The sequence below is a fragment of the Entelurus aequoreus genome, linkage group LG08 (assembly GCF_033978785.1).
Source record: "Entelurus aequoreus isolate RoL-2023_Sb linkage group LG08, RoL_Eaeq_v1.1, whole genome shotgun sequence".
Taxonomy (NCBI): domain Eukaryota; kingdom Metazoa; phylum Chordata; class Actinopteri; order Syngnathiformes; family Syngnathidae; genus Entelurus; species Entelurus aequoreus.
In genome coordinates, this window is record NC_084738.1 from 29,547,683 (window position 1) to 29,573,077 (window position 25,395).

At 39.4% G+C, this 25,395-nt stretch overlaps 1 protein-coding gene across 1 annotated transcript in view; it reads right to left on the minus strand.

Annotated features, from left to right (window-relative positions):
• Window positions 1-25,395, minus strand: part of shisa9a (shisa family member 9a) — a 149,257-nt gene that overhangs the window by 70,732 nt on the left and 53,130 nt on the right. The gene's annotated exons all lie outside the window — the stretch shown is intronic.

Sequence of the window (25,395 nt, forward strand, 5' to 3'; positions counted from 1 at the left end):
CCACAGGTGAACAGGCAATTTGGGAACAGGTGGGTGCCATGATTGGATATAAAAGTAGATTCCATGAAATGCTCAGTCATTCACAAACAAGGATGGGGCAAGGGTCACCACTTTGTCAACAAATGCGTGAGCAAATTGTTGAACAGTTTAAGAAAAACCTTTCTCAACCAGCTATTGCAAGGGATTTAGGGATTTCACCATCTACGGTCCGTAATATCATCAAAGGGTTCAGAGAATCTGGAGAAATCACTGCACTTAAGCAGCTAAGCTTGTGACCTTCGATCCCTCAGGCTGTACTGCATCAACAAGCGACATCAGTGTGTAAAGGATATCACCACATGGGCTCAGGAACACTTCAGAAACCCACTGTCAGTAACTACAGTTGGTCGCTACATCTGTAAGTGCAAGTTAAAACTCTCCTATGCAAGGCGAAAACCGTTTATCAACAACACCCAGAAACGCCGTCGGCTTCGCTGGGCCTGAGCTCATCTAAGATGGACTGATACAAAGTGAAAAGTGTTCTGTGGTCTGACGAGTCCACATTCCAAATTGTTTTTGGAAACTGTGGCCGTCGTGTCCTCCGGACCAAAGAGGAAAAGAACCATCCGGATTGTTATAGGCGCAAAGTTGAAAAGCCAGCATCTGTGATGGTATGGGGGTGTATTAGTGCCCAAGACATGGGTAACTTTCACATCTGTGAAGGCGCCATTAATGCTGAAAGGTACATACAGGTTTTGGAGCAACATATGTTGCCATTCAAGCAACGTTACCATGGACGCCTCTGCTTATTTCAGCAAGACAATGCCAAGCCACGTGTTACATCAACGTGGTTTTATAGTAAAAGAGTGCGGGTACTAGACTGGCCTGCCTGTAGTCCAGACCTGTCTCCCATTGAAAATGTGTGGCGCATTATGAAGCATAAAATACCACAACGGAGACCCCCACAACCCCCGAACTGTTGAACAACTTAAGCTGTACATCAAGCAAGAATGGGAAAGAATTCCACTTGAGAAGCTTAAAAAATGTGTCTCCTCAGTTCGCAAACGTTTACTGAGTGTTGTTAAAAGGAAAGGCCATGTAACACAGTGGTGAACATGCCCTTTCCCAACTACTTTGGCACGTCTTGCAGCCATGAAATTCTAAGTTAATTATTATTTGCAAAAAAAAAAATAAAGTTTATGAGTTTGAACATCAAATATGTTGTCTTTGTAGTGCATTCAATTGAATATGGGTTGAAAATGATTTGCAAATCATTGTATTCCGTTTATATTTACATCTAACACAATTTCCCAACTCATATGGAAACGGGGTTTGTAAAACTGGAGGAGACCAAACCAACCAGAGCATGCTGTTCAGTACCGTGGCCACTGGTTGGCTGAGCCTCAGACAGGGTATTGGACTCAAAGAGTGTAAAGGTGACTCTGCTGGTGTTATTTCATGTCTAGAGGGCTCTCATAATGTTTATATTTAGATGAAGTCGTACACAGGTTTTTTTATACTCTAGCTATGAAAATAGTTGATTTATAATTAATGATTCCTACTTTGCGGACATTCATTTAGGGAACGTGAGCTGGGTTTACACTGTCGTGAGACAGGTTAGTTTTACCCTACTAATGATGTGTTGCTGCAACAGTAATCTTCCTTTTGGTGTTCATGGTGTCCATCCATCCATCCATTTTGCTTATGGTGTCGCAGAGGTGCTGGAGCCTATCCCAGCTGCATTTGGGCGGAAGGCGGGGTACACCCTGGACAAGTAGCCACCGCATCGCAGGGCCAACACAGATAGACAGACAACATTCACACACTAGGGACCATTTAGTGTTGCCAATCAACCTATCCCCAGGTGCATGTCTTTGGAGGTGGGAGGAAGCCGGAGTACCCGGAGGGAACCCACGCAGTCACTGGGAGGACATGCAAACTCCACTCAGAAAGACCCCTAGCCCATGATCGAACCCAGGACCTTTGTATTGTGAGGCACACGCACTAAACCCTGTATCACCGTGCTGCCCTCCTTTTGGTGTACACAATCTACAATGGTGCCGCATTGGTCAAGATTTCTGACTGTCACTGTCACTCCCTGTTTTGGTGGTGGTCTTTTAGGTTCCATGCCCTTCCCCCCTCGCGCAGACTGAAACTGCTTCCCAGCCCGGTTAGCTATTTTTGTAGTAGTTTGAGCTCAGATAAGATTCTCAAGAGCGACTTAAAAATATCATACATTTGAATGATATTTTACTTTTCATTAGAAATGGCAACAGCGACTGATTTTAGCATCCAACCGTACTCGTACGAGCCAGAAGCTGAAGAAACAAATCTGAGCCTTGAATAAAAACATCTCAAAGGTTTGTTTATTAGCTTTCTCTTTCAATGCCTTTTAGTTGTAAAAACAGTGGAAGGCCATGCGTTTCCCACCTAGGCCTTCAGTGATATCCAACTTCAATAATTACCTCTCAAAATACCATCATTGATGTCACCACATGACCATTGCTAGAGAAATACTGTACAGAAACACATTAACCCCCTACTGAACCACATCAACAGTGTACAAATCGGGTTAATTGGTGGCGCATTTAAAAAACAATTAAAACGCATCAGCAATTAAAACATATCTTATGTGGTACTGCCAAATCAAAATTGCAAAAAACATAATAAAATTGAAAAAATATAATATTTGAACTCACAATCTGTAGGACCTATTCGATGCCGTATAAGCCAGTGGTACCCCTCGTCGGCTTATTTGAGTGGAAATGGCGAGCATTTACCCATTTCATCGCCAGAACAGCTGAGCTAGCTTCCGGGGTTGGGCGACATCGTCTCACAAAATGTAGTTTCTCTTTAAATATCCTTCTTGAAAATGGCTTTGCAAATGTATATCTGCCACCTAATCAACGATTTGTTCTCCTTCTCTGCTATCCTTGTATGGCTACGGCGCAACACTTCCTGCTTCCTGCTCAATTGAAACTTGTGATTGGATACTCACTTCAGAATGACAAGTGAGTATCCAATTACAGTCTCGTTAACATCAGGCTACCTAGATAGGCTACTGTCAACAACTTGTGATCTGATTGGCTATCACAACTGTCTCTCAACTGTATGTGTTCTTAAATTCATTTGCTAACGGTCCCGGTGAGTATCCAATCACAGGACGCGTAAATGTCACGTCCAACCTTAGGCCATCAAGAAGGCCTTACTGACAACAACTCGTGATCTGATTGGCTGTCGCAACTGTCTATCGCTTGTATGTCCCCGTTCACTTACAGCGCACGGACGCCCACATTGTTGATTCTGAAGGCCTCTGGCATATTTCGTACAGCATGGCAACACGAGCTAGCTGAATTCTGATTGGATACAAACTCAAAATAAAAACAACAGCACTGGAACGAGCATAATATGACATGAAGAGAATATGAATACTTTTAGATATTTAGGGAACGTAAATTAAAAAATAATTTTCTCTTTAATTATGATCATGATTTCTGGTTATGTTAGGCCAGCAGTGAAGCCCTTGCTGGCCCTTACGGCACACCACTTTGTAAAAAGCTATCCTTGCATTATACGCAGCATGTTTATCTCTGGACTGTGTACTCAAGCAATAATAAACAATAGCATTAAGTAGCTGCAATGCTACATCACTAACATACCATTACAAATGGTTTATTCACTGTTATTAGGATTAGAACTTTTTCTTTGGCCATTGAATGTAGTTTTTGGGAGAATATATTCTCAAAGGTTGGTAAAACAAATGTCTTCAAAGAGGTTTGCACACACCAATAGACACTTTCTCGCTGTTGTAGACACATTGCCACGAAACAAAAAAGTTAAGTAAGCACTTCTTACTTCTTCAGAGGAGGCTGGAGGTTCATGCAGTAACCTGTGCCTGTTAATATAACCAATAACAGAGCATTTTCGGTCATCGAGTCGCACCATGGACATTAGGGCTGTGAATCTTTGGGCACCTCACGGAATGATTCGAGTCGATTCTTGGGGACAACGATTCAATTCAGAATCGATTTTTGATTCAAAACAATTCGATTCAGAATCGATTTTCGATTCAAAACTATTCTCGATTCAAAATCAATACTTGTTTAATAACATTGGGTGCTAGTTCTATGAATAAATACAGAATATAGATGTCTATATTACTTCAAAGAAAACTTGTTTTGTTGAATAAAATGCTACCCAAACATTTAATAAAGTCAAATACAAATAAGGCAACAAGAGAAGTATCCCACACTTCTGTTTTATAAAGTAAATCTGTACAGCAGATATGGGTCTCTACATCAACTATATAATTTGCCTGGGTGGCTGAATAGGACACATTTACCATATATGGAGATATCCGTTGACGCCACAAGTCGGGGCAAATTTCAAACAGCTCATTTGGAACAAGGCAAAATTGTTTTATAAATATCTCTGGGATTCTAATTTTAATCACTGCGGATCCCAAATATGAAAAACAGGTACCAAGAGGCAAAACAATATGTACACCTTGAGGACAAAAAGTATATCTATCTGATTTCTACCACTTGTCCCTCTCGGGATCGCGGGGGCTGGGCCTATCCCAGCTGCACTTGGGCAGAAGGCATGGTACTCCCTGGACAAGTCAACAAAAAGTATATGATACGGTAAAACAGAAAGAAGTCCTACAGAATTTATGAGTCGCAGTTCCTATGAATAAAGTTGTACGTTAAAATAATCTAAATGAGCAAATATGAAAATTCCTACACCGACCTCAGGATTAACCAAACCTGAAGCCAGCAGCCAATGTCTTATTTTATTCTTGAAACATTACTATCTTTTTGTAGAATTTGTATCATCTTTTCAGCATGGCCCAAGTACTCGTTTATGCAGAATAACCCGCAATGTTGTACCCTAATCATCTGATTCATACATACAGTATTTCATTTCATTCATATATGGCAAAAGCCAAACTAATTAGGAAACATCATCGATAGTTTTCACTCTAGCGTATTATTAACTTTATATTACTCTGTTGTGATGAGTATTATGACATAATAATGATACAATCGTAGGTGTGCTAGATTGTTTTACACAATTACTGTACATAACAGTATTTCCCCCAGATTGGCAATCTTTTTATGGTGGCAGGGGCGTGGCCAGGGGTGTGATGGGGCATGGCTGGGGCAATGTCCATATGACATCATCATATAAATTGTCTAATTGGCTATGATGCATGTATTTTTTTTCTATATATTTAAAGACAAATCTGTGTTATTACTTATCAACATATCTTTTTCATGTTACATCATACCGTTTTTGCTGTGTTATTTTAATTGTTGATGCTTATTTTATTGCTACAATACAACAAAGGCTGCACTTTGTACACCCCTGGTTTATTGACATTGATTATTCTGATTATTGATAACTGATTACTCCCCCCTGAATGTTGGAATTTAGTTTGTCAAATCTGTAAAAAGTCCTTTCAATTAATGATGAAAAAACTTCCACCTTGATATTGTTTATTGATATTCATTACAGTGCAGTTACTGTAAAAGTAAGCATGCAAAGGAAAATACATTAATATACACATAAAGTGCCCATACACATAGAAACCATGTTAAATCAACAATACAACTTAATAGGAACTGGAAAAAAACAATACAACTACACAGGATAAAAGTTGTCTCTTTTGCCGTTAGCATAGTGTAGGGGTCGGCAACCCAAAATGTTGAAAAAGCCATATTGGACCAAACATACAAAAAATAAAATCTGTCTGGCGCCGCAAAAAAATAAAAGCTTTATATAAGTGTTATAATGAAGATATAAACGTCTATATTAGCTATATTAGCCTACTATCAAAGGCTGACGCAAATCTTCGTTGACAGAAATGTTGTATTTAAATTTTTAATCTACATATTTTTGCAACATTGGAAATATAGTAAAATAGTAAAATGGAGGCCTTTCAAAGGATGAGATCATTTATGGAAATTACTGGCTCAGAATGGCCAAAGGTATAGATGTGTGTGTCCAAGTTTAAGGAAACGGCAGGTTGTCTTCTTCTAATGGATTTATTACAATCTTTGCAAGCTGGGTAACGTTTGCTGTGGTCTGGAACAACATGGCACACAAACAACTATGAGAAATGCAGCCAATATTACATACAGATAATGTGTCATGAGACATGCAAATATAAAATAAATACACAGAGGACATACGTAAAGGAATTTAATGAGCTCAATCGTACCTACACATGAGGCATAAAGACATACTTGCCAACCTTGAGACCTCCAATATCGGGAGGTGGGGGGGGCCCTTGGTCGGGGGTGGGGGGCGTGGTTATGGGCGGGGGCGTGGTTAGGGGCGTGGTTAAGAGGAGAGTATATTTACAGCTAGAATTCACCAACTCAAATATTTCATATATATATATATATATATATTTATTATATATATAAATAAAAGAAATACTTGAATTTTAGTGTTCATTTATTTACACTTCTACACACACACACACAACACTCATCTACTCATTGTTGTACTTGAAAGTACAATGCTTTGTTAAGGGTTGAATTGTCCATCCTCTTTCTATTCTCTGTCACTATTTTTCTAACCATGTTGAACACTCTCTCTGATGATGCATTGCTGTGTGGCACGCACAAAAGTGCTTTCATCAAATGCACGAGAGTGTGGAATCTTCCATCTCTCCCTAGCATGGCCCAAAATCGGTCAATCCTTGCTTCCTGGGGAAGATCTTCCCTGGCAAGCAATTGGTACTCCAGTACTTGTACCCGGAGGCTGGTCAGGTCCAATCGCAGCTGCGGCAGACTTTTTTTGGGGGGGGCGTGGCCTCCGGGAGTTTGTCGGGAGAAAATCTCTGTCGGGAGGTTGTCGGGAGAGGCGCTGAATATCGGGATTCTCCCGCTAAAAACGGAAGGGTTGGCAAGTATGCATAATGAGGCAATATGTACAAACAGCTAGCCTAAATAGCATGTTTGTCGATTATCTTGCGGTCATGAATTTACCAAATATGCCTGATAAGCACTCCAGCAAATCAATAAAATCAACAAAGCTCACCTTTGTGCATTCACGCACAGCATAAAACGTTTGATGGACAAAATGAGACAAAGAAGGAGTGGCATAAAACACGTCTTTCTGTAGCAGCATCGGAGAAATGTGTACATGTAAACAAACTACGATGGGTTCAAGGACCGCTGAAATTAGTAGGACAAAATGGTGCTTGCCAAATACTCTTATCAGTGAAGCATGCATAACATAAAGAGTGGGATTTCTAACAATTAGGAAGGTTTGTGTCATGTTTGTTCTCCTACAGAAAATATATTAAAACCAAAAAATATATTTTTGTCTTCATCTTTTTCCAATTTCACACATCTCTGAAAGAGGTCCAGGGAGCCACTAGGGCGGCGCTAAAGAGCCACATGCATAGTGCTACCATACAATGGACCAACCCATCGACAAGCTAACAAAAACTTTCAAAACTTGTACCAAAGTTTAACAAATGCAAATTGTAATTGACAAAAATTGACATAAAATAGCAAATGCATGTATACTTACAGGTATATAGTCAGCAAACTAGTGGAAATAAATATTGACTGCTAACTTTTTTAAACTCTAATTCTAAACAAATAACATATAGTCAATGTTTTGTAGAAAATGATTCACATATATCATCTAAAAAGTGAAGTTTTACCTTCATGTATCGCAATTAAAAGAAAGAAAAAACACATTGTGTTTTTTTTCTTCAAAATGTTTGACTCGTGGTGGGCATGACTGCATATATTGGACTTTAAAGAGTCGACGGGCTCATTACAAGTGATAGTGGTGACACACTGCACTACAGTTGATTTCTTTCAACTTTGTCACTTTGAACTAAACCGGATTCTACTGATAGACGTTCCTATGTATTTGGTGGTATCATCATTACGCCTCCCATCTGTCTTTGTGTGGTAATTGTGTGACGCAGATCCTTGAATGGATGGCACACAGACAACAGCCTGGTGTTCCAAGCCTTTTTCATTGTTCCATTTAAAGACCATACACTGTATGCATGCCACATATGTTCTTTACTTGCATTTTGTGTTGTGAGTCCCACAAGTGTACTCGCACAGTGGTACCTCAATTTAAGGGTGCTCCAACTAAAGAGTTTTTGAGATAAGAGCTGTCTCTCGGCTAATTGTTATGCTTTACATTGCAAGCAAAAATTATAGTTACAAGCATCCCCACCATTATTTTGTGTAGCAAATGTCACAGTGAACCCTGTAAGATATGCCCAAAATGTCTGGTCTTACTCACTAGCATTAGTTAATAGCTAGAGACCCACATAACTTTGTTTTCAAACCATAGGTAGGAAGAAAGTGAGTGTGAAGGACAGTAGTAAGAAGAAGAAAACATGGCCGAGTGTGTGTCGTCTGCACGATACTGAAACAGAATGAGTCTCATCACAGCCGAGAAGGTTAATGGTGTTAATAAAACAATATATATCCATGAAAATATGAAAAAAAACCTGAAGATGGTGTGTTTGACTGAAAGGCAGCCAGATGGAGATGCTGTAGAAGTTCACTCTCCTCTTATCAGTTGACAAATATTATGCCGGCCACCTCTCTTAGTATTAGACAGGTCTTTGGATAGGTGTGTCCAAACTTCTTTTAAAGGATGGGGTGAGGGAGGGGCACGTTAATATGCTTATGCTAATGTTTTTATTTCGTAAATTTGCTTAAAAAAACATTTAAGACAAAGTTTTCTGTTGTTATTAGTTGTGGATACCAATGTGTCAACCTTTTCTAATAATTACTTTGTGGCTTTTTGCTAAATGTTTCCCAATTTTTGCAGGGTTTTTTGTTTTGCTTTGTTTCTACAATGTGCCGCGGACCTATAAAAACTGAGCATGGTCACACCTTGAACATCTTTGCTGATTGATGTTACATCTTTGTAACACTTCTGCTTTTATAAAAAAAATATCTGATAAAACACACTTTATAGCATCAAAGTGTATTTTAGGGAAAATAGTTGAAATAAACTATTTGTTCTTCTTGCCAAAACCTTTACTAAAATAATGCACATCATCAACATTGAAATTGAACTCTTAACATGTGTACATTAATAGAAATGTATTAAGAAGCTCATTCGGAAACCATGTCGGCATATTTAAAGTTCCGGTTCACTTCGTGTTGTCCGATTTTCCCTATTTTTATTAGTTACACTTAGTAACTAATTTGTCGAAGCAACAGAATATAAACAAAACTTGTTTCTAATCCAATTAATTGATTGAATCGATTAATCGTTGCAGCCCTAGAGTGATTAAATAAGCTCTGCTTCTTCCTACTCTTTTGTCAGACATGTTGAATTGTGCAAATGTAACCATGTGATGGTCTGTAATGTAACTTATTAAGCATGTCTTGAACAATTAATAATAATACCATTCCATACACCGGTCTTAAAAGCCTACTGAAATGAAATTATTTATTTAAACGGGGGTAGCAGATCCATTCTATGTGTCATACTTGATCATTTCGCGATATTGCCATATTTTTGCTGAAAGGATTTAGTAGGGAACATAGACGATAAAGTTGCAACCTTTGGTCGCTGATAAAAAAAGCCTTGCCTGTACCGGAAGTAGCGTGACGTCAACAGTTGAAAGGCTCCTCACATTTCCCCATTGTTTTCAATGCAGCTAGAGCGATTCGGACCGAGAAAGCGACGATTACCCCATTAATTTGAGCGAGGATGAAAGATTTGTGGATGAGGAACGTGAGAGTGAAGGACTAGAATGCAGTGCAAGACATATCTTTTTTCGCTCTGACCGTAACTTAGGTACAAGCTGGCTCATTGGATTCCACACTCTCTTCTTTTTCTATTGTGGATCAGGGATTTGTGTTTTAAACCACCTCGGATACTATATCCTCTTGAAAATGAGAGTCGAGAACACGAAATGGACATTCACAGTGACTTTTATCTCCACGACAATACATCGGCGAAACACTTTAGCTACGGAGCTAACGTGATAGCATCGTGCTTAACTGTAGATAGAAACAAAATAAATAAACCCCTGACTGGAAGGATAGACAGAAGATCAACAATACTATTAAACCATGGACATGTAAATACACGGTTAATGCTTTCCAGGCTGGCAAAGGTTAACAATGCTGTTGCTAACGATGCCATTGAAGCTAACTTAGCAACCGGACCTCACAGAGCTATGCTAAAAACATTAGCTATCCACCTACGCCAGCCAGCCCTCATCTGCTCATCAACACCCGTGCTCACCTGCGTTCCAGCGATCGACGGTGCGACGAAGGACTTCACCCAATCACATATGCTTTCGGCGGCCCGGAGACGGAGGAAGTTAAGGTGAGTTCGGCGGCTAGCGCGTCTGCTATCCACCTCTCAGTCCTCCTGGTTGTGTTGCTGTAGTTCGCCACTAAAACACAGATCCCACCTACAGCTTTCTTCTTTGCAGTCTTCATTGTTCATTAAACAAATTGCAAAAGATTCACCAACACAGATGTCCAGAATACTGTTGAATTTTGAGATGAAAACAGAGTTTTTTGTATAGGATTCAATGTGTCCGCATACTTCCCGTTTCAACGATTGACGTCACGCGCATACGTCATCATACATAGACATTTTCAACCGGAAGTTTAGCGGGAAATTTAAAATTGCACTTTATAAGTTAACCCGGCTGTATTGGCTTGTGTTGCAATGTTAAGATTTCATCATTGATATACAAACCCCGTTTCCATATGAGTTGAGAAATTGTGTTATATGTAAATATAAACGGAATACAAAGATTTGCAAATCCTTTTCAACCCATATTCAGTTGAATATGCTACAAAGACAACATATTTGATGTTCAAACTGATAAACTTTTTTTTTTTTTGCAAAAAATCATTAACTTTAGAATTTGATGCCAGCAACACGTGACAAAGAAGTTGGGAAAGGTGGCAATAAATACTGATAAAGTTGAGGAATGCTCATCAAACACTTATTTGGAACATCCCACAGGTGTGCAGGCTAATTGGGAACAGGTGGGTGCCATGATTGGGTATAAAAGTAGATTCCATGAAATGGGGCGAGGGTCACCACTTTGTCAACAAATGCGTGAGCAAATTGTTGAACAGTTTAAGAAAAACCTTTCTCAACCAGCTATTGCAAGGAATTTAGGGATTTCACCATCTACGGTCCGTAATATCATCAAAGGGTTCAGAGAATCTGGGGAAATCACTGCACGTAAGCAGCTAAGCCTGTGACCTTCGATCCCTCAGGCTGTACTGCATCAACAAGCGACATCAGTGTGTAAAGGATATCACCACATGGGCTCAGGAACACTTCAAAAAGCCACTGTCAGTAACTACAGTTGGTCGCTACATCTGTAAGTGCAAGTTAAAACTCTCATATGCAAGGCGAAAACCGTTTATCAACAACACCCAGAAACGCCGTCGGCTTCACTGGGCCTGAGCTCATCTAAGATGGACTGATACAGAGTGGAAAAGTGTTCTGTGGTCTGATGAGTCCACATTTCAAATTGTTTTTGGAAATATTCGACGTCGTGTCTTCCAGACCAAAGAGGAAAAGAACCATTCGGATTGTTATAGCGCAAAGTTGAAAAGCCAGCATCTGTGATTGTATGGGGGTGTATTAGTGCCCAAGACATGGGTAACTTACACATCTGTGAAGGCGCCATTAATGCTGAAAGGTACATACAGGTTTTGGAGCAACATATGTTGCCATCCAAACAACGTTACCATGGACGCCCCTGCTTATTTCAGCAAGACAATGCCAAGCCACGTGTTACATCAACGTGGCTTCATAGTAAAAGAGTGTGGGTACTAGACTGGCCTGCCTGTAGTCCAGACCTGTCTCCCATTGAAAATGTGTGGCGCATTATGAAGCCTAAAATACCACAACGGAGACCCCCGGACTGTTGAACAACTTAAGCTGTACATCAAGCAAGAATGGGAAAGAATTCCACTTGAGAAGCTTAAAAAATGTATCTCTTCAGTTCCCAAACGTTTACTGAGTGTTGTTAAAAGGAAAGGCCATATAACACAGTGGTGAACATGCCCTTTCCCAACTACTTTGGCACATGTTGCAGCCATTAAATTCTAAGTTAATTATTATTTGCAAAAAAAAAAAAAAGTGTATGCATTTGAACATCAAATATCTTGTCTTTGTAGTGAATTCAATTGAATATGGGTTGAAAATGATTTGCAAATCATTGTATTCCGTTTATATTTACATCTAACACAATTTCCCAACTCATATGGAAACGGAGTTGGTATAAACTATCAGACTGCGTGGTCGGTAGTAGTGGGTTTCAGTAGGCCTTTAAGAAAAACAGCATCGGTGTTGGGTCTTGTAGGCGGTCTACGCTGGATCCAGTCAATTATTTATAGGGCACTAAAACAATAATAAACCTTGAAAAAATATATTTGGAACCTTTATATTTATTATATAATATTTTAACTCTAAAATAGAAACCAACATTTACTATAGGTTAGCAACAATTCATTATTTACATCCTTAAGAAAATGCCGCCATATCCAGGGGTGGTTTGAGTGAGTTTATGAATTGTTTGCTCGATCTTCATAGTTATTCGTGCCATAGCAGACAGACTGAAGGCAGAATGCTGATAGTATTTAATTACATGCAGCCATCCTATTGCAGCATTTTATAATATTCTCCTCTGGCTAGCGAGGTCTAAAAGCTTTTGTTCCCTGCACCTGGTCTTCAAGCTGAATGGCTGGCATGTGTTTGTACGTGTGTATGCGTGATGGAACACAGCTGTGAGGGGATTTTCCCTGCCTTCCGAGGACAAAAAGGGGCAAGTGCCAGGAATCGCGCCTGCAATGGCATGCCAAGCAAAAGCGGCAGCAGTAGCAGGTGGATGCGGAATGCACTGTTGGCATTACTGATTTTTGGCAAAGCTTGGCCATAAAAAATGGTGTGTCATTCACAAAATGCCTAATCAATCAAGTTAATCCCTTACTGCACTGTATTTGTGTTTATACAACCACATTCTAATAATGAGACAGGAGAAATAAATGAAAAAAAAAACATTTGTAGTTTGCCTTGTTTTGGTTTGTTTGTCTGTTGGTTAGTGGTAATTAGAGGGCAAATTTGAACCATTCCAAGGAGGAAGTTAATTCCATCAAACTGGGTGAGCCTCCCCTTGTGAAATAAAAATGGTTAGGGTGTCTCCGACTTTCTCAAAAACAGATTTCCTGGGGGATTTTATTGTGGAGTTGCATGACAATTCCAGACCCTGTTGACTCTTTCCTCGTAGGTGTGGCATCTCTGTCATGTTCCCGAAACACATTTTATATCTCCAAGGTTGCCAAACTGTAACAAGTTAGCGTGATTCTCCTCTTGGCCGAAACACTTGGATTCCGCAGCCTGCATCCTGACCATGCTCCAGCTAAGCGTTGCATAGAGACGTGCCCCCCTCAAATGATTATCAGTAATCAGTAAATAATAATTGGGTATGGGATATCATTGGATGAATATTGGAGAATCAAGCATCGAACTGTTTTTTTTTTCCAAAACAGCTGTATGATAAGTGGCAAGAGCAGAGAAACAGTGATTGTGAGGTAAATCTTTAGCGCCCCCTAAAATGTAAAACAACCTTTACTAATGCTGCCTAATCTCCATTTGGATCCACAAATCTTACACCACAATTTCCTGGCTGCCATTTTCAAGAAAAGCAACATAGAGTTTTGCAAGCTGCCATACACAGCAAACTTCCTCGAATGCTAGGTAGGTAGGTCTTTATTGTCATTGCACAAGTACAACAAAACTTTGTTTTCATCACAAACCCGTTCAAGATTAGACAAACAGTGCACAGGGTTACAGAACAGGAACGCTGATGGGTCGCCACAAGGGGCCCCGTAAAAGATGGGAAAAAGGTAATCCTGGGGGAGGATGAGTATTAAAAATACCAATCGAGACTGGGCTCCTTAGGGTGCCCAGTCTGGAGTGGGAAAAAAACTCCATGGCAAAACACATATACATATTACAACATACAACTCGAGACTTGCAACTAGCGTCAAGGGCGTTGGATGGGGGGGTGGGGTATGTGTGTGCGGCGTATATTTTTTGTGGATGCATGTGTTTGTGTAATCCTGCCGCGTGTCTCTGTTCTGCGGCCTTGGTGTTGTTGCAGCCGCCAGTCAGTCCAAAGTCAACAACAACAAGTGCGTGTCCATGAGTGACAAGAAGGGAGTTTGTTGTGTCTTCGCTGCACTGTCCTTCGGGAGAATCTCGAAGCCAGGAAAACAATCCAAGTTAGAATTTTTTGTATGCGAGTGAAAATAACATTTGCTTTTCACTCTAAATGATCTATGACTGGTCCTCAAATTCATCCTGCAGGGTAGACAGTCCGAATTGTGACATGAGAAATTCAAAAGATCTTGTGGAAATCGTGTGAAGTCCTTTTTCCGGACTTAAGATTTAGGTTCACGAGGTTCCACCAACCTCACGATATGGCACTCTGACATTTATAGGTCAGGGTTGTTGTTGTTTATGTTGACCTATGTTGTTGTTTTAATTGCGTCTGAATATTCTCATTCGTTCTGGTCCTTGTAATCTCAAGCCGTTGAATCAATCACAACTGGTCTGTTCAGTTTGTCTTAGAGACGTTTCGCCTTTCATCCAGGCAGTCTTCTTCAGTTCCTGCTCATGGACTTACATAGGACAGCTCTACTAAGCGAGGTCCATAGACTAGAGCTGTCCTATCTAAGTCTGTGAGCATCCTAATGACAGGCGAAAATTCTTCTAAAACAATCTGGACAGTCCTGTTGTGATCGATTCAATGCCTTGAGAATATAACTACGATGTTTTACATTAAAGGCTGTTCGGAGGACAGCGATCCAGAGACCATTCATTGCTATGTATAGTATCGTTCTGGGCAGAGCACACACTGCCGATTGTTTAACCTTGTCACAATGTGGTCAGGCTGTCTATCCATAGTACTGGTATTGGTTTAGTTTTTTTAAAGTGCTATCACCACTTATGCATTCATGCCATATGCTCCCCTAGTATCAGCACCTACCCTTATCTATATGCCAATTGATTTGTGCGCCGCTTTATCTTTGCTCTTTCCTCTCCACTAACTCAGTCCAGCTCGACTCCTTCAGTTAATCACAATCCTCAGGATCTGTCGGCCTGTATGGCTGCGTTCTTGTCCAGCTCTAAAAGGAAGGTCGGTGCACTTATACTGCCTATCGGATACCTTTCCTCTGCATCTCTCGGCTCATGAATGATGTAGGATTTGGAGGAATTGAATATTATTCAAACAACCTCAGAGAGGCCCCTAAGGGACTCCTCCTCACTAAAAGAGACAGATTAGCCCTCTAGTGAATGGCACACTTCGCTGCACACCAGCCTGTTCATCTGCAAACACACCTTGTGACGTTGTATTATTAACCATGTCAACTAAACATGGCACATATTGATGGAACTCCATGCAGTCATCGACTCGAGCAAGACATCCATATTCCCTCAGAAAGAGGACATAAAGGAAATGGGAAGGGGGGAAAAAATACTTCCTCGCTCCATTTGTGGGCAGGATAATACAAGCACAGGCAGAATGCGAAGTGTAGTGTGTGGACAAGACCGTGACTGAAACAGCAGCACGTTTTGTTTCATCATCATTTTTTTTAATCATGTGTGTGGGTTTGTGTTAGTGTGAACACCTTTGTTTTTCCAATACACCTTGTCTGGATGCTATGTAGTATGTATTTGTATGTAAATCTTGCAAGGCAATACTGTGCAGTGTTTAAGATTAAAGATTAAAGTACCAATGATTGTCACACACACACTAGATGTGGTGAAATTTGTCCTCTGCATTTGTCCCATCCCCTTGGGGAGCAGTGGGCAGCAGCGGCGCCGTGCCCGGGAATCATTTTGGTGATTTAACCCCCAACTCCAACCCTTTGTTGCTGAGTGCCAAGCAGCACCATATTTTTAATATACTTGTGGCGGCTGGGGTGTGATCAATACGACATCATATCATTTGCATGACCACCAATGATGCAAATAGTTTATTTAAAAAGGACAGAAATTAAAGTATATATAAAGTATAAAAATGATTCCCGAGCACGGCCACCGCTGCTGCTCACTGCTCCCCTCACTTCCCAGGGGGTAAACATGTGGATGGGTCAAATGCAGATGGATAAGTTCACCCCACCTAGTGTGTGTGTGACTATCGTTGGGACTTTACCTTTAACTTTTATATTTAGAAACAAATCTGTGTTATTAGTTATTAGTATTTACATATGTTCTTATATTGTTTTGCTCCCTTTGCCAATGCAACTATTGTACCCTCCTTGAATATTGGAATTTAGTTTGCCAAAAATGTAAACAGTCCATGAAGTCACTATAAAACTAAGTCCACAAAGTAAAGTACATTGATATACACATGAAGAGCACATTAATGTAGGAATCACGGTAAATTAATAGCAGTTTGAAATCAACTGAAAAGCAATACAATTTTTATACAGCTTGAAGGTTGGCTCTAATTCCGCTAGCTAATGCTAACGTACAATGGACCAGCTCATTGACAGGCTCACAAACATTTGCAGAATAAACTGTCCATCCATTTTCTATAGCGTTAATCATCATTATGGTGGCGGGGGGTAAGCTGCAGCCTATCCCAGCTGATTTGAGGCGAGAGGCGGGGAACACCCTAGACTGGTCGCCAGCCAATCACAGGGCACATATAGACAAACAACCATTCACATTCATACCTATGGATAATTTAGAGTCTCCAAATAACCTAACTCCGGAGAAAGCCGGAGTACCCGGAGAAACCCCCCCCCACACACTGCGAAAACATGCAAACTCCACCCAGACATGTCCAAACTGACATTCAATGACTCACGCGGCGTGAATCAGACAATAGTGTCGGTAATAATGTCAACATTAGGGTAGTTTTCACAGGATTGAACAATAAATGCATTATTTAACTTGAAATTTTCTCTTACTTTTGCCGAATGACAACTCCGCTGCTAAGCCAAGCAGGTGTGCAATCAGCTGTAGCGCTTATGCTGACAGGCAATTCGTTACATCCATTTTCTACTGCGACTCCAACTTGGGGTTGCGGGGTGCTGAAGCCTATCCCAGCTGCACTCGGGCGGAAGGCAGTGCACACCCTGGACACGTCGCCACCACAGGGCCAACACAGACAGACAGATAAATATTCACACTCACAATCACAAACTCGGGCCAATTTACTGTTGCCAATCAGTTGCACGTTTCTCCAAAATAAAGCATAGAGGAACAGTTTTATGATATTTGATATGTTTTTCAAGCTAATTATGACCAGTAATGTGTAAATAATAGAGTGTATAGATATATATTTGTTTTACGTAAACAAACTAAACAAAACTAATTTTTAAGGTATGCCGGATTTTATTTTGCCGTGGCAGAGCGCCACATTCAATTACATGTAGAGGAAATCCTGCTGTAGTTATGCGAAACCCTAGTTCGGTACAGTTCATCTCAATACGGTACAGTTTGAAGTGAGTATGCCAGATTTGGTTTGGGTTTCCACAATGGAGTATGTCAGGGGCTAGAGATATCAATGTTCTGCATTGTTCTGCAAGCAACAGCACAATACAATACAGTAAACAAAGGACAACAGTGATGGATATCGTTTTGTTACATCAAACTATGGCTTAAAATAAATACAATTCCATTGCTGTTGACTGTTGCCCAGAAGTATGGTAATGATTTGTTGTTCAGCATTCAACAAACTACATTGACTCTCGCTCCACCCTTTAGGTACCATATCACGTCGGTCAGTACCATGACGAAAGGGTGCCAAAACAATTGCATGTAACCCTTTGTTCCTTTTGGGCCTTTGGTTACCCAAAGGCGGCGTAGGTTGCTTAACGGCAGGGCTATTCAGAATTGTTTGGGGACCACGTTTCCAGAAAACTAAGGACTGGGGGCCAGATTTCTGCCTTCACAGTATTCTTTTTTTTTATTTTTTTTTATTTTTTATAATGTCCTGCCCAGCTTCTCGGGCAAATCATATAGCAGATGTAGATGCCCATATCGGCTGTTCAGATTTACTTTACAAAAGAGAAGTGTAGGATACTTCTCTTGTTGCCTTACTTGTATTTTGACTTTATTAAATGTATTCATATTATCATTTGGTGCAGCCGGGCCGGAGCAGGAGGGGATAGAAAGAGAGAAAAAGGAAGACAGAGGGGGGAATTGTGGGGACAAGAGGGGGATTAGACAGAGAGACAAAAACAACACAGCAACCCTTCACAGTATTCTTATTTTAAGAATCAGCATTTTCTGTAGTGGACTTGTATTTTTTTGTCAAAGTTACACATTTCAGAAAAAATAGCCCCAATATGCAAAATACCTTTAGAAAGTTAAAATGTTAATGCAAGAATCTGCCAATGTGTTCTGGTGCAGATCCAGACTATTCTGAGGTAGGGTACTCAGGGGAGTACAACCAATAAATTAGAAGGGCCACATAAAAACGACAAAAACTAAGGCAAGTGCCTTCTTCTATATGTAGACTCATATGGGCTGATAATTACTGCTCATAAATCATACAGAAAACCAGTATGTCACGTATATAAAATGCCAAATGAGTTTTTGTAGCCAAAAGCTGTTCATGTGAAAATATAAAAAAAAAAAATCAAAATGCATGAAACTCTCATGCAAAGTTTGGTTATAACTAATGAAACCAACAAAACTATAACTTCTAAATTAAAAGCCCCCTTTTGTTTCAAACATGGAGTTTTCTCATTTTAAAAACAAATATTGTGTTTAATTTTTGAATATTGTTGGTGATAGAAAAGAGGGTAGCAACTGCTTAACTGACAGCGTCAAGGGCCAATGAAATTTGGGGTGGCACACGGGGGGCACACTGAATGTGTTAACACTGGTCCAAGGTCCGCCATACAACAGGAGTGCACTCGTGTTTTTCGGCAGAATGCTGCAAAATGTTAAAATCCAAGTTTTTAACTCAACTCGGGGGGCGATCTGTCGTCATCGCCGGGTCGGATTTGGGCCCCGGGCCGCCAGTTGAATACCCCTGCTATACTGCTATGCGGTCAGTGATCAGGTCCCCACTCATCAGTCGAAAGATGAGTGAGGAGACTCAGACTGGTGTGCTTAATGACAAATGTCACTTCAAAATACATATAGGGTACTCGAGGTAATACTGTTACCAAGTTATGAGTAAATGATAAATAAATGATAAATGGGTTATACTTGTATAGCGCTTTTCTACCTTCTAGGTACTCAAAGCGCTTTGACAATATTTCCACATTCACCCATTCACACACACATTCACACACTGATGGCTAGAGCTGCCATGCAAGGCGCAAACCAGCAGCCATCAGGAGCAAGGGTGAAGTGTCTTGCCCAAGGACACAACGGACGTGACTATGATGGTAGAAGGTGGGGATTGAACCCCAGTAACCAGCAACCCTCTGATTGCTGGCACGGCCACTCTACCAACTTCGCCACGCCGCCCCATGACGTGTGTTCAAGTAAAACATTTAAAAAATGTTAGTGTGTGACATCATGGCAGTAAAATTACAGTTGTGTACAAATATTTTGGTATTTTAAGCTCAATTTAAATTATACAAGTAAGTAATTTACGGCAATTAATCAAAATTCCAATGTGTGAAAGAAATAATAATTTTGCAGCACTAGTTTGAACCTTACAAAAGCAATTTGATACGGATTAGTTATTTTGGTGCGTATTACAAAACCTGTTATTTTTGCAGTCGTGATTATAGAGATAGAGCCGATAGTTCAGTACTGTACCTATGAACTATTTGAAACACACTACAATTTCATACCATGACACACTTGGCAGTCACACAGAACGGTCAATGGAAATTAGTCATTAATGTAGATTTATTACTTTAATTGGTATATATTGCATATATGTTATAGACATAATATAATATGTCTGTATATAAATTATTATGTACACATATTATGTATATATTCGTATATATGTTAGATTTTTTATAGCTTTTTTAGTCTATTTATACCTGCATTGTCCTTTCCATCCTTACACTTTCCATCATTGTAACTGAGCTACTGTGTTGAACAATTTTCCTTGTGGATCATTAAAGTTTGTCTAAGTCTAAGTCTAAGTCTAATTAAAATACAATAGGATTATTTTGAGATAATAACATTCCATACTTGAAGCAAAAAATGCATGCGGTTAAGTTGGTGCCGTAAAGGTACGGTATGTGGTATGGATTTATCATTTTGGTACCCTTCACATAGTTTGACATGTGAAACTAAAAATGTGTACCAAACCACTACTAATGTAAGGGGTTCTAATAATTGATGCAACTACTTTACGTTTGTATTTTCCGGACTATAAGCCACTATTTTTTTTCTCCAAGATTTGAACCCTGAGGCTTTATACAACAATGTACTGATATGATCCACTTTAAGAAACTGTTCAAACTCAAAGTATTTATAAAGTACAGGGAAGTAGAATACTGATAAACATATTGAACCATAATTTTAAAAAAGGAGACAGTCACGTTCAGCTCTTAAAGGATGAATAAAGACATCAATAACTTTTCCTTTTTGTTTGATCCGCCGTTTTACTGCCGTGTTGCAGGAATCATTTGGAAAAAGGTATGTAAATAAACTTTTACAAAATCTTTCCATGTAAATATCTAATTAGACAACATACCGGTATATAACTGTGGCTTATAGTCCCGGTGCGGCTAATCTATAAAACAATATTTTTTTCTCCTAAAATTCAGTGGGTGCGGCTTTTATACCGGTGCGGCTTAGCTATTGACCATTTTATTTTGGTCCTCTTTACAACTTTGAAAAGTTTTGCAATAAAATGTGTACCGTACCACTGCAGTAGTAGGCATAAAAAATAAGTAGGTACAGTATGTTTGTATAGGTATTTTATTATACGATATTGAGTAAAATCCCACTTACATTGCATTGCACACTCTAACAAACTGAAACACTGTACAGTTTGCAGGCAAGTGCACCAGTCTGTGTCTTGGCAACAAGAAGAGTGAGCGGACAAAGATGCCCCCCTCTGCTTGACGAATGCTGCAGTGCAGAAAGGATTACGAGCAGGAGATGGCCTCTCTGCAATAACATGGGGGTAAAAAGTGGGTCACTAGGAAATCCCATATGGGTATCCCCAAACCTTCCATTCCATCTATTCATTGCCACGGGCCTTGAGTGCAGTGCCAAAAGCTCTCTAAAACTAACCCAAAGCCCAGGGAATGTTGAGACACAGTTATAAAGAACCACAAATGGTGCTGTCAAGAAAGTTCTATGTCACAGAATCACATGAAAATGTACTACTTCTTTGCTTCGGAAAGCGCTGGCGATTACCCTGCTAGTGATGTCTCCCACCACTCCAAGGAAACGAACAAATGAAATATTCAGACAGAACCCAAACTGTATCCATGGTAACCACATTTTGCAGACCGTTTGCAAGTCCTCACAAAAGATGGACAATACAGGCATAATTGGTATGCCACACATGCAACATATTCAAACAACACACCGTGAGCACATGCTGAAATATACTTATACGCCTACGTATATCTTCCCAAATGAACTACTGTACATCCTAAGTGCTTAATTATGAGACTCATTTGTGTGCTCACATTTTGGTTAGTAATTGGTAAACAGCTGCCTTCCAGGGAGAAAATGATCCTTAAAAAGTCTCGTTTGTGACTCCCTGGCTTCTTTCTCTCGCCACCGCTTAGCTGTAAATATTCTAAATAGGTTGTAATATGATAATGTACTATCATTAGAAGTGCCTTATGAACTTGCAAGAGTTGAAAGTTGGCTATTAGGACTACTATTCCACACAAAGTGCCACAGACTTAAATACTTCATTGGACTGACCTTATTAAGGCAAAACAATGGCATCGTCTCGTGCACTTCTGCTAACTACAGTTAAGTTAAAGTTCAGATGCAAAAGGTGTTTTTTTACGTCAATATTATATATACGCTGCATGACATACAAGAGATGCAAAATAGACTCCTTTCTAAACTGGCAAATGTGGAAGCAAAATGTGCAATTTATGACACATCAACACTATGATTTGCATACAAAATACTCACACAGGGCAAGTACATGTATTTATGTATTCAACTACCTGGAATACTCGGCATCGGTTGGTAAGAAGCGTGTATTTGAACAAGGCGTTCAAGGGATGTATAATTGAGACACAAGGTCTATTAAAGTGGATGCCATTTATTAGGGTAGTACAGTATGTTTGTTGAAGGGGTCCTATCTAGCTCATTTTTAGGGCTTTTAAAATTCTGTATAGTATTTTTTTATTTTATTTTTCATTTTTAACATAATTAATCCATGAATCTCAAGTCATGTACTGGGTATATCTGCATTCTTCTCCTTTTGGCCGACATGTTGGCATTCCACAGTCTCTCATGTTGTAATTGGTCATAGTACAACATTTCTAAATGTATACATAAGTCAGAAGAGTTAGGATAGAGCCTCTTTGATAATGTTATTGTTTGTTCTTTAACAGTTACAAAGAAATTAAATGTCCACAACATGGATGACAGTATATGTGTTTGAAAATAAAAAGTGAAACACAATTTTCTTGCTTCTTGTGCACACACATACACAGACACACCATGTTCAAGGCCACTACTCTCTATTTTATGCTGTCCTTTTTTTTTTTTTTTTTTTTTGCTGCAGCTGTTACATATACTGCAATATTGTACATGGTAATTGGGATTTGTTATATATTGTATATATTATATAAAAATATAATATAATATATCAGTAGATGTTATATACTGTATATACAATATGTAAATATTACATATATGTTATATTTTATATTGCTACTCTGGTACATTTTTAGTCTACTTATTATCTGCATTATCCTTTTCATTCTTACCCTTTCCATCATTTGTGGATCAATAAAGTTTTTTTAAGTCTAATGTGCTTTTTTTTTAAATTTTTCATCATAATAATCATATTTTTGGACTATAAGCAGTGTGTAAGCCGCACCCACTAAATAAAAAAAATGGTTTCTTTTATTAGCCACACTGGATATATTGTGAAATGAGATATTTACATAGAAATATTCTGTTAATGGTCATTTACCTTAATTTTTTTCCGAACGATGCCTCTAACACAGCAGTAAAACGGCTGATCAAACAAAACAGAAAAAGTCATTGATGCATTTTGCTCATCCTTTATGAGATGAGTAACATTGTATCCTTTTTTAATAAGGTTCAAAATGTTTATCGGGATTCTTCTTCCTTGTACTTTGTAAATACTTTGAGTTTGAACAGTTTATTAAAGTGGATAATCTTAGTACGTTGTTTGATTTATGTGACGACGGGGTCGCATCGTGGTGCGAGGTGTTCTCCCAGGAATGCAGACGGGCTCGGACACAGCTTGCCGGTAGGAAAATATTTATTTAGGAACTAAAAATGCAGGAAAAAACAAAGACGTGCACATGGCACATAAGGCAAAAACAAAATGGCTAGCGTGGGAGCTAGCAAGCAAAATTAGCCTAGCGTAAAAACTAGCAGCTAAAGCACAGGAAACATACGTCGTCATCCGTTGTGAAAACAAAACTACGAAGCCAGACCGACTGGTTGGGGAGGCAAGCTTTAAATAATAATGTCAATCATGAAAAACAGGTGCGCGTCGGGAACACCCGCAGCAGGTGAAAATATTAAGTAACTATGAGAAGTGCTTAAACAGGAACTAGAAAGAGATCACGACTAACAGAAAAAACACAAGTGACTAGAAAACGTAAACAGAAATGTGATCCGGCAGCGGATCATAACAATTTCTTTGCTTAATCCATTCCATAATTTAGCCATTAGCGGACACAAATTCATAAATTAATCGCACCTTTGTAAGCAGGGTTCAAAGCTTGGGAAAAAAGTAACAGCTTAAAGTCCAGAAAATATGGTGTTATTATACTCCTCCTAATTGTCTTGCTCTGCTTTAAAAGGGTCAAATAATGCAAAACCCGCTTTTCTTGCTTGTTACGCACAGTTTTTGGTGTATGTGGGATCCCCATTAGTGGTGCAAACTTTAGTCCAAACCATGGAAGCTTTAAGGAGACATTTATAAAACAAGTTTGCATCGTTTCAAACGAGCCGTTTAAGATTTGATATTATTTGTAAGGTAATTAATTTGTTACATCAGTGTAAATCTTTATACATTGTAAAAGTTTTCCGTGAGTCCACCATTTTTTGTTTCCAGAGCAGCAGTTGTAATCCAAACAAAAATATGTCCACGGTGAGACCCGTGAGCTAAAATGCCCGATTATTGGTTGTATTATCAAACATAGGTCACTACACAAACCAACAGACTCATTTGAAAAAGGTGCCTTCTTAACTATTGTGTTACGTGATGATGCACCTGCAAGACCACAGTCAGACAGACATGAAGCACAAAGCTTGGCAGAGAGAACCGCCTCGGTCCGATGGGAAATATACAGAAAGAGTTACCCAGAACTACATTTAATTGCAAAGACAGCTCCAACAATGTATGGCAACGGTGGATACAATGAAGCGGGAAGCCCAGTAACAATAGATATATGACCATTTGTAATGCTACGTTAGCATGTAGCATTCTCCTGGTCATTGTTATTAGCAAGTAGCACAATGCACATGTACCGTATTTTTTGGACTAAAAGGCGCACTTAAAATCATTTCATTTTCTCAAAAATGGACAGTGCACCTTATAACCCGGTGCGCCTAATGTACGGCATAATTCTGGTTGTGCTGACCGACCTCGAAGCTATTTTATTTGGTACATGGTCTAATGATAAGTGTAACCAGTAGATGGTAGTCATACATAAGAGATACGTGTAGACTGCAAGATGACTCAAGTAAACACCAAAACGTTAAATGTTCCATTGAGAATAGGGATGTCCGATAATGGCTTTTTGTCGATATCCGATATTCCGATATTGTCCAACTCTTTAATTACAGATACCGATATCAACCGATACTGATATCAACCGATGCCAATATATACAGTCGTGGAATTAACACATTATTATGCCTAATTTGGACAACCAGGTATGGTGAAGATAAGGTCCTTTTTAAAAAAATTGATAAAATAAATTAAGATAAATATATTAAAAACATTTTCTTGAAAAAAAAAGAAAGTAAATCAATATAAAAACAGTTACCTAGAAACTAGTAATTAATGAAAATGAGTAAAATTAACTGTTAAAGGTTAGTACTGGTGGCAGAAGGGTTAGTGCGTCTGCCTCACAATACGAAAGTCCTGAGTAGTCTTGGGTTCAATCCCGGGCTCGGGATCTTTCTGTGTGGAGTTTGCATGTTCTCCCCGTGACTGCGTGGGTTCCCTCCGGGTACTCCGGCTTCCTCCCACCTCCAAAGACATGCACCTGGGGATAGGTTGATTGGCAACACTAA